This window comes from Castor canadensis, chromosome 1, assembly GCF_047511655.1.
Source record: "Castor canadensis chromosome 1, mCasCan1.hap1v2, whole genome shotgun sequence".
Taxonomy (NCBI): domain Eukaryota; kingdom Metazoa; phylum Chordata; class Mammalia; order Rodentia; family Castoridae; genus Castor; species Castor canadensis.
The window spans coordinates 69,395,721-69,407,201 of record NC_133386.1 but is presented as its reverse complement, the minus strand read 5'-3'; the positions used below and the strand labels follow the sequence as shown (position 1 = coordinate 69,407,201).

Sequence of the window (11,481 nt, the reverse complement as noted above, 5' to 3'; positions counted from 1 at the left end):
TGTCTGTCATTTCCCCTGTGTAGCTGGGACTGTATGGGTGAAGAAAAATGCTCCTTTATCTTTGGCTTTTTAATACTTTCCACCTTTCTTCTCCATATTTTGATTTTGCTAATTCCTTCATAACATGGATTAAGAGTACTGTTAACTCAACCTATGTAAGAATGTTACATTTAAATTAAAATCTACTGTCCTTTATTTTAGTATTATCAATAAAAGACAAATATATATCTATACTTCACCTAATGTGAAACTGGGTTGGTCCTGAATTGTTTCCTATTCTTTTTTTTTAAATTACAAGTTATTTATTAAAAATATGGAAGCTTCACGAATTTGAGTGTCATCCTTGCGCAGGTGACATGCTAATCTTCTCTGTATCGTTCCAATTTTAGTATATGTGCTGCCAAAGCAAGCACTGTTTCCTATTCTTTTCACCATTAATTTGCCAAAGTTTAGGCTACTAAATAAGGAAGAAAGAGGAGTGATAATTGAAAAGGTAATCAAAGGTAAAGATCCTGTTAGATATCCTGTTAGATCCTGTTGCTGTGACAGCAACATTGTTTAACTTTTCACCACTTTAATCTCTCACACATTATTCTCTCCAACCTCTTGTAACCAGCATTGTGATCTCAATTTCTACAATATCAACTTTTTTAGATTCCACATAAGAGTGAAATAAGGTTGTATTTTTCTTTCTGTGCCTAGCTTGTTTTATTTAACATCAGGATCTCTCATTCCATTCATGTGGTTACAATTGATAGGATTTCTTTCATTTTTTTATTGCAGAGTAGTATTCCATTGTGTGTAGTTATCACATCTTCTTTATCAAATTACCAGGTGAAAGACACCTAGGTTGTTTCCTTGTCTTGGCTATTGTGAACAGAGCTACAATGAACATGGACTGCAGTGCCTCTTTGACAAAAGCAGGTTTAATTTTGAGCTCTGGGAAAGACAAGTTTATGTCAGGTGATACCTGCAATTGATCTCAAAATCAGTTATCTGATATTCAGGATCAAAATGAATAATTATGTAGTCTTAGTTTGCATATCAAAAACACACACTTAAATTCAACGTTTAATGTATGGTGGAAATCAATGAATTATAAATTTTACAAAGTTCTTCAACAGTGCTACTAGACTATTTCTTTAAAAATCTAAACTTAGATGCCCTCACTAAAGAAAATCTTTCATTTCTCTATCCAAGCCAAATGTTAAATAAACTTTATTTTGAAAAGACATTTATTTTAGCATTAAATCAAAAACTTTTACTCCCACAAGACTTAGGTGGGAATTAATGAAATGTGATCGGGTTGCTCTCCACTCTTGCCTTCTTGTAAGTAGTAGTTGGCTCACTGAAGATCAATTCCAATTTTTCTCCATATCTACCTTATATATTAAGTCTGAACAATCCTTGAATTTGCAAGATTTAGCCATGGTAACAGATAAAACAGTTCAAGCTATTCCAGTTCAATAGCTTAGATTTAGTTCTGTTGAAAAAGCAAAGTGTGACATTTCCAGTTAGAAGTACTACTTCCTTGTGCTCTAATATAATTAACAAAATTAAATAACACAAAGTCTGAAACAATGGGAAAAAAGTGGCACAGAAACATGAAGTAGCATGGCATTCTTGAACTTAGCAAGATTGTTGATGGTATATATGTAGCTCAAGTCACAAAACTTCAAATAATTGTAGCAAATGAGCACTTTGAAAGGAGGACTAAGTATAGATTTATGATGTTTTATGAATAAAGAGCATATTGCCTGACCTTCAGATGAAAGCATGTTTAGTTTTACCTCTACATAATACAAAAGTGAAAAAAAAATCACTAAAATTGCTAAATTGATTTATAGCTAGATCTGAAGCCAAGAGATTAGTGCCAAAATAGTGGTAAAGATAATAAAATACTGAATTTGGATGGAATCCAGATTGCTCAACTATGATTCAAAGGGACCTGTTGAGAAACTAAGATAAACCACAAAGTCTGGTCACTGTTAGCAAGAATGATGGGATTCAGACCATTTTAGGTTGGGTTTACTCATTTCATATGAACTTGTCAACTAGAGTACCACAAATCAAAGATATATAAATGGTCCTCATTCTTGTTGGACCCCTTCTTTCTTATGAAGGATATTTTAAATTCAGTTATCAATCCACAGATATAAGGAACAAACTATTAGACTTCCTGGTCCTCAGCCAGGTAAGGCGACATCAGCACTGAGGGTCTGCTTTATTTCTTCATAAGAAAATTCTTGCTTTCTTAACACTGCATATTTCTGCATTCTATTTCTACTGTTGCATTGGACTATGGGTCTCCACAGCTGTGCCTCATAATAGAACATGATCTGGATTTTCCATATTTAAGAGACTCTTCTCATAAGAGTGACTGGGCCTCTGTGTGCCTGTCCTCATCCCCTGAGATTGGGCTTCTTTGACACTTTATAATGATCAATTCCATCCCATTATTGTTGGCTTCATGTCAACACAGTCATGACCCAAGCAGAGACTCTAGTTTCTTCATTGAAATCATGTTTCATAATGTATATAAAACTGGGATGTCATAAGTTTAGAGACATAGAAAAAGGAATAAATGTAAAGGTAATATGCAGCTTTATAGTGTGCCTTCCATACTGCTAGTTAATACTGTTGGTTTGGGATTCACTGCCAGGGCACTGTCTTTAATCCAAGCCTGCTCTCTGTGCAGCTCTGAGGAGATTCATCTTCCTCCCTTGGGCACATGGGCATTAAGGCCAAGACAATGATGAAAGGGAAGCTGAGATAAGTTATGGCATTCATTTGACACATACCTTAATCCCTCTTTGTTTCAGTTGCTTTACCTATAAAATAGCATGGACTGAAATAAAATCATTATTCAGAAAGAAATAAAAGGTATATGATTAAATGAGATTTGTGCATAGTATGAGTAAGTTCTAACAGCAGGATATTTTCCAGATTCATCAATGAAAATAATACCAATTGTTTAAATATAGTCAAGTTCAAAACATATATGAATATTCTGGGATTTTTTTCAAGATTCTAAGCAAATAAAACTGAAAATATGTTAAATAGACACTAAGTGCCCCTTAACTGTCTAATCATAGGCAAAGTTATTCATGAACACTTGACAGCTGGGCAGCCAGTAGTTGATGCAGTTGAGTGAAAATAATGTCCAGTTGAACTCTGAAGAAAAATAGTCAAACATTTTATGCATAAAACATAGGAGATAAGATGGCTTCAGCATGATCAGTGAGTCTCAGACTGTTGGTGTACATAGACTATATGGTGTTGCTGGTCTGAATATTGGACATGTCTTTGAATCTCTGGTCATGAATGAAGACCTGCTGCTTTGACTGGAGAGTCTATTTTGAATGGAGATGGGAGATAGGGCCACCTGGACTTCTGGACTTTTGCAGAGCCTGAGGCTTCCTTCATCTCAATCATGTCCTCTATTCACTCACTTGAAAAATAAAATGAAATATCCTTAGTCCCTACACGTAAAATCAATTCTGTCTCCCTCCAACACTCCTCTACTCATCCAAACTGTTCTACAAGAGCCAGGGTCTGCTTCAAGGAAAGACATTTCCCTTGAAAAAAGGGAAAAAAAAGTGGAACAGCATTTTTTCCTCTACATCTATACTCTTGTTTCTCTGGGAATCTACTCAGGAAGCATTGGTCTGAGTAAGCACAGCCAATTAATTCTGAGTAAACAGCATGTGAAGAGATTTTGTTCGCATTCTGTCACTATCTGACTGTTGTACATCGAACATCATTTGACCTTTCTGACTCAAATTACATTGTCTGGAGAACAGCAATAAATATTAATAGTAATGTCTAGTAGCGTTGTAGACATGAAATGTGGCTATGATTGTTTAATGCTTAGTATTTTGTCTACCAGAGAATAAATTCTCAAAAAGGGGTAACTAAAGTCTTCCAGCAGAATAAGAAGCCCTACTTCAATGGTATTATATATTTATTATGCTCTGTCTTTGATTCTCCACTTTAGACCAATGATCCAAGTACATATGGTTTTATATTTTATGCTATAGTTTGTGTTGGATACAATGATTAGAGTCATTATCTAGCCTCTAAATATTATATTTGGTATTTCCCTTAAAAACAATGTTAATTTTTGTATGTCTTCCCAAAGCAGAAACATGTCATTTTTTTTTCCACAAAGGAAAATGTAAGCCAGAACCAGATCCTGTCTGGAATTTTAATGTATAAACATGTGTTTACTATTGTGTACAACAATTGTAATTTGACTATACTTGACTAATTCTGATTGTGTTTGGTTTATGTCTTTCAGGAGCAATCACAAAGAATTTATTTGCTTTTTATATGATTTTTAAATTTACTTTCATTGTGTGTGGAAATTTTCTCTTTCCTTTTACCTTCATTTTTGTTAGAAAGGAAATTGTATCATTCAAAGTGGTTATTGACTCTACTATCACTAAATTCATGGGAGTGGTATTAAAATGTCTTAGAATGTGTGAAAATTCAGAAGTAAATGAATCACTTTGAACTATTTTATGAATCATTTTATGGCTATTTCCCACGCATTTACGTAGATGTACTGTGTTTTTAATGCTATAAATACATAATGTGACAAACATTAATCCAACATTAAAGGAAAGAGAATTTAAGGAGTTAGTAAATCAGAATGAGTCACTAGAGACTACTAAGAAAAGAATATATGCAGTCATCATTTTAGGAATGTTCTTGTCCCATGTCTTTATGCTCACCTATGTTCATTTATTCCTGTTTTCTTATTTATTCTTTTGTTTTCTAATACCCATAGCTCATTAACTTTTAAATAAAAGGAATGCCCCCAGTTTGAAGGTAAATGACCAAAATACCATTTTAAAATTTTTGATATTCATTTTTTGAAAGAAAAAGTGATTATAAAGAACATGTTGGGAGAAGGAGTTCAGAAGACAGAAAGTCAAGTCCACCTGGACAAAAAAATTAGTGAGACTCCATTTCAATAAACAAGTCGGGCATGTTGGTTCACATCTGTAATCCCATGTATGTATGGGGCATAGGTATAGGATTGAGGCCCAAGGCCATCCTGGACAAACAGCATGAAACCCTATGTGGAAAATAACTGAAAGTTAAAAGGTCTCAGGTCATAGCTCCATAGCTCAAGTGGTAGAGTGGTTGCAAGTACCCAAGTTCAAACCCAAGTACTCCCAAAAAAGAGGAAAAAAATGCATTGTGTTGATATGACTATGATGAGCCCCTGGTGATGAAGGCAGCAAATGCAAGAGAATTGTGGGGCATGTGCCCTGCCTTACATTAGGATGCACAACTAATCAAGAGGGAATAAAGACCATGCTGCCATGCTTCCCATAGAAATAAGATTCTTGGGCAGTGTTCAAATTTGTGTGCCAATCCAGATTTTTTGGCATAATGTGAACATCTTTTACGTGTCAGAATAGGTTTTGATTACAGCTAAATATGTGAAATCACAGATATGTTGAAAATGTGCCCTTTACCATAAAGTTTCAGATTGTCTAAAGTACTATTAGAGTATGCAAAAGTATGATAGAAATAGGCAGCTGTACAGCTCAGACAAATAATATGTTTGTTTTTAAGTAAAAATGTCAATTTCAAAACAAACTAGATAAAAGTCTACTAAAATGATTTATCATTTAATGCCCCCAAAGAGTAATAAATATAATTATTTGTCTAAGCCAGTCCTTATACATAAGATTGTCAAAATTCAAAATGATACTAAACAATATAATTATTAAGACGACTTAAAAAGATGTTATAAAGAGCATGATTTCTTTTTTTTCGTGATTAGTGAAGCCCTTAGTTTCTGTTTGAAAGAGCATAATGCTTTACTTAATAAATGCAATGAAACAAGCAATTAAATTAATTAACATATATTTTGGTCAAATTTGGATGTTATATTAAGTTGTGAGCATCATATTTAGGCTGGGGTATTTTCAAAGAAGACTATGTCTAGTAGATATAAATTAAAGCTTTAGTTCAAATATATACGTACATAGATGTTTAATACATATACGTATAAATATCAAAAGTTCCTTCCTGTCTGCCTGTTATTGGACTTGGTTTAGTGGAGGATTCAGAAAAGCATATGTGACTAATCTCAATATTTTATATCTCTTTTCATTTTTTCATGTTATGCCTTCTACCTACCATGCTTTCTTCCCCCAACTATTCATTCACTATTTCTCTCTCATTCTCCAATCTCCTTTATTCTTTAAAGCCAAGGTTTTCTTTGAGCCTACTCCTGCCATATAGTTATGTCCTAGAATTATTCATAAGAGTTTTCCAAGCTGAGGTCGGGTGGCTTACCCCTATAACATAGATACTAGGGTGGCAGAGATCAAGAGGATCACAGTTTGAAGCCAGACCCTATCTCAAAAATACACAAGACAAATAGACTGATGCAATGATTTACGTGGTATAGCATCTGCTCAGCAAGTGTGAAACTCTTAACTTCAAACCCCAATACCACAAAAATAAAAAAAATTTCCATCCACTGTCTTAGAGAATCTGTTAGACTCATAGACTCATCTGAATGCCTAACAAGATTATAGCCTCTCATTTGACTGCATTATTCATGAGGAATCTGGAATCTTGTACATAGTAGGTATTCAGTAAATGTGTTCTAAAGATAGTGCCTTAATATAGTGTTATACAATAGCAATAATTAGTTAATAACAGAACAAATTACTTGTGTTCATTTACTTACACAATCAGCTATAATGCAAACAATTTGGCCTTGAGCAGATCAGTTGGATAGTTACTTAATTTGGTCATGAAACTGATAAATTTACTACTTGACAGTCATATTTGAACACTTTGTTCATAATAATATGAATATTTTACTTGCTGTCAAAGTTTGCTTAGAAAAGGTAAATAAAATCTGTTTTAAAATCCAATCTTATTAAATTTGCTATATTTCAGGATGATACTGTAAAGCAACCTATGACAAAATAAATGTTCATGAAGCAAATCTTAATTTTGGTCTTATGTCTGGAATTCTATCAGACCTAACCAAAATATTCTGAAGAAATAGAAATGGAAAACTAAAATGGAGAACGTGAATTCAAAGTACCAGGATGTTTTGTGATACTAACACATCACCATACTTACTGGAAGTTAAAGATCTCTAGAGATAGATAACATGCTTTCAACTTCTAGGAAAGTGTGAAAAATTAAATCTTGAGTATTAAATAATAATACTGAAATAGGATTCAGATTCTGAGTTGAGATGTAGTCTTTCATTACTTCAGCAACAGTTTAATCATATCGCCTGGTCAATACAAGGCAGAGTATATTTCTGTAAGCACTTGACTCTGTCTTCAATACATTCTCTGTTCCTTCCAAGTAGGCAAGAAAGGTGCCAAAACCAAATGAAAGAATGCTAATCAAAGAACATCATGCAAGAACACAGACTATTATCTGAGCAGGATTCTCATAGTTATCTGAAGTCACAGAATGACATAAATTCTGTAACACACAGAAGCTGACCTGTCACTGAGAATGTTTCATATTACCAATAGAAAACCAGAAGATGGAAGCCAGTGTATGAACTTCCTCTGTATCATCTGCACTCAATAAATACTGACTCAAATTCTTGTTTTATTTTTTCCTTATGAGAAATATGCTTAAGTAATTGGATGTTTCTATCTTGTGGAACTGGGAATTTTACTCACATTGAAATGCACAATCATGCCTTTTCATATGAAAATTTCTACTCCTCAAGTATACCAGAATTAAAGTCTAACTTTTATCAGTTCAAACTTTGTAAAGAGGGACCAGATCTTGCTATTCATATTGTATAATGCACCAATTAAAATCATTTCAGATTATAGGAAAAATTTATTTACCACAAATACGATTATGGTTCCTAGGCAAAAAAAGGACACTAGAAATAGAATCATCATGGAAATATTTATGAGTTATATTAAGTAATATGCTTATTATTACATGACATATTTCTTTATTATTATCAATGTACCTTTTACTAATCTTCTCTCACATAAATATGCATAGGTCTATGCCTTCTTTATCCAAAGTAGTGCATTCATCATAACACATCAAAACTCTATTAACCTTCATTATACTATAGCAATGAAATGAAGAGTTATTAAAAATAGAGAATGGAAGGCCAATCATGTTAATAGTTTCCTATACTTATATTTTCAAATCACACATTGTAGATATTTAAAGTCATATTATAGAATTATTAAAAAGGAAAGGCATTTAAAAGTCATCTAGTTCAGCAAAACATTTTCTCAAATAAAATTGTAATAGAACCTCACAATAAAAAATAGATGGAAAGTATAGCAGCTCTAGTTTAAGAAGAAGCAAACATGGCCATATCCCCTATAGCAGAACTCCAAAGATCCCTAAAGCAGTTCAATGACCACCGTTCTGCTTAATTTGCTCAATGCACTCAGAATGTAAAATCTTTTTCTTGTGTTTGACAGATGATCATATTGTAACTTATTTTCTATAGCTAACTTTGAAATAGCATTTCCCTATTATTTTATTGTTTTTCTTTCAGGTATTTTAAGATAGTATAGCCTTATAACCTATGTTATACTGGGTAGAAATAAACTTGATTAAGAGAATTCAAAGTTCCCTTCTAGAAGAATGAAATATACTCTGACCCCAGCATTGACGTCTGTGGGTGATACTGTGTTTAGGAGACAGAACAGAGCTATCCTTTAGTTTTGGCTATGGAACAAAAAAAAAAAATCATACAGAAAAAGCTACATGACGTTTGAGTTTTGATTAAAACCGCCCTGGAAATACATAAAGGATCTAATATATTTGAGACCTTGGAATTAGCCCAAGGATCAAAAAACAGACACATAGTAAGGGAGACTGAAAAGGCAAATAGACAAGAAAAAAATCTTTCGAGAGACAAAAACTATAGAGATTCAAAGTTTAAATCTTACACAGAAGGAAAGAAAATTTTTATGGAGCATGTTATCCCACAAACAGGGAATGATCTAATTAAATCTAATAAGTTTATGTGTTCCAGCTTTGCAGAGAACCATCAATTTAAAAATAAGCATCTAATGGATTCTTCCAGATCTATAATCTTCCAGATCCATAGCCATATCTGCCACACATTTTTAGGGACAATAATACTGACATTTGAGATGTTAGCCCAGTAACTTTTAATGTTTTTTCACAAACTGCAGTAGGAACATTTGTGCAAGTAACATATTTTCCATCTATGCTCTGCCCCTTCCCACAGTCCTTAACAATGGTGTTTTTCCACCATGGTTGTATCAAGTTCTGCTCTACTTACTGTCCATTATGCCTTCATCATGTTCTCAGGAAATGAGGTTGGAGGTCACCTCAGGTTGAGAAAAATACCCAAATGAGTTATATTTTCAATGTTTAAGAATGAAGAAACAACAAAAATAAAATCAACAACAGAAGATCCAGGAGAAATTAAAGTCTAGTGAAAGACCTTAGCACACGGAAATGAGAGCAAAACACAGAAGAAGGAGTTAAGAATATCATTATCATCAGTTTAGTCCCAGTGCCACAAGAGTTGACCTTAAGGGTCACTGACTGTGTGTACCCTTCTTGACTCTTAATTTATGACTTGCCATACCTACTTCAATTTTTAGCACACTATTCATTTTTTTCATTTGACCCCAGAAACAAGAGTGATTGGAAGTCCAATATCATATAGTAAGTAGTAAAGCCAGAATTTGAAAATAGAGTCTGACTTCCGGAGCCCAAACTTTCACTTATAATATCTCACATATGAACATAATACATAAAAACACGGAAGACAATTGTATATAGCTCAATTTATTTCCAAAATAAGACATAAGATATTTGGTGCTAAGCAAATATTGTATCTATAATACCAATTAGGTAGAAGGTAAAGGTAGAAAGATTGTAGTCCAAAGTTGGTCTCAGACTGAAACCACAAGACCTTACCTGAAATACAAATTAACTCTAAAAGGGCGGGGGACATGGTTAACATGGTAGAGCTACTTGTTCTTGCCTGGAGAGAAAGTCCCTGAGTCCAAACAACAGTACTGTATAAAGTGAAAGGAGGGAAGGGAGAAAGGAAAGAAGGCTTTGTACTATAATCATGAAGTCAGGGCAGAACTACTTACTGAAAGAAGCCATTTTGAAGAAGATACATGCATGACATTCTGGAAAAGGTAAAACTATGGTGAAAGTAAAGGATTAGTGGTTGCTCAGGGATAGTTGGGGGAAGGGGTGGACAGACGACTCTCTATAATGCAGAATACATGTCATTGCATACTGTCCAAATCCATGTAATCTGCCACCTCATGTAACCTATGGATTTTGGATGGTAACAATTTCAACACAGTTTCATCATTGTTAAATAATACTCTGGTGGTGGATGTGGCCGATGGAATCTCTATGGGAGGGAAGCAAAGCGCATTTGAGAATCTCTGTCCCTTCCCCTCATTTTGTAAACTTAATCCTGATCTAAAATGGTGTATAATAAAATGTTCACAAATGAGAAGATAGAAAAATAGACATTAAATGGTATTAAAATAGTTGCTATCCTTCATGAGAACATACAGAACAAAAGCAATAATCAAGAATATCACAGGCAGTGTCTCCAGAAGTAAAAGTAAATTGAAAAACAGGATGCAAATTCTTCACATAGATCATCAGATGAAACTGGAATTTAGAGAGAGCTGAATTAAATATTTTAATCCAGTCATCTAAAAAGTATCAAATTCATACTGACTTTATTTCTTGGATGAAATAGTTTGGCGATCCAAGAGTTACATGTCAGGCAGTAATTGTCATTTATTCAGGAGAGCAAAGAGAGAAAAAGACATGTAGAAAGGTGGAGAAAGTAAACTTTTGCCACACAGCCTTCCCGAATTCACAATGCTTTATTAGAAAAATAAAGCTATCAGGAACAGGTGTGTGATAACACAACAGCATTAATAATGAGGATTGAAATAATTTATTGTGGGATTGACCCTAATTTATTATTATAAGTGTGGAAAAATCATGTCACTTGTCAGAAATAATTATACTTCTTACATAAATATACTAATATAATAAGAATTAGCTAAAAACATCTGGAATTCAGAAAATCAGTTAAATCTTAAGCACATTAATATTCTCAGATTTGCTAGAAGAAAATCCATACACTGTTTAAGAATTGTGGTGGCTATGAAAAGAAATAAACATGTAAGAATGATTTTTTTAAAATTTGTTTTGGAGTGAACAAGTATAATTAAATAATTACTCTAAAATAAAGCTTAAAAAGAAAGAATAAGAATTACTAACATATAAGAAATTATAATAACATAGAAAAGAAAAGTACTCATCCATAAAAAACAGAATATATAAATAAAATCATGTACAGTATAACTAACTTTAAAAATATAGTCTCAGATTTCATTTAAAAAGATGAATTTGGAAGAAAAATAAACTATGGGTTGATAATAGAAATATAGAATTATAACAAGGCAAATGAAT

At 33.2% G+C, this 11,481-nt stretch overlaps 1 non-coding gene across 1 annotated transcript; it reads right to left on the bottom strand.

The window, feature by feature from the left end:
* Positions 1-306: 306 nt before the first annotated feature.
* Positions 307-413, bottom strand: LOC141415981 (U6 spliceosomal RNA). The gene has a single exon (XR_012440924.1). It is a non-coding gene; the product is annotated as a U6 spliceosomal RNA (small nuclear RNA).
* Positions 414-11,481: the final 11,068 nt, after the last annotated feature.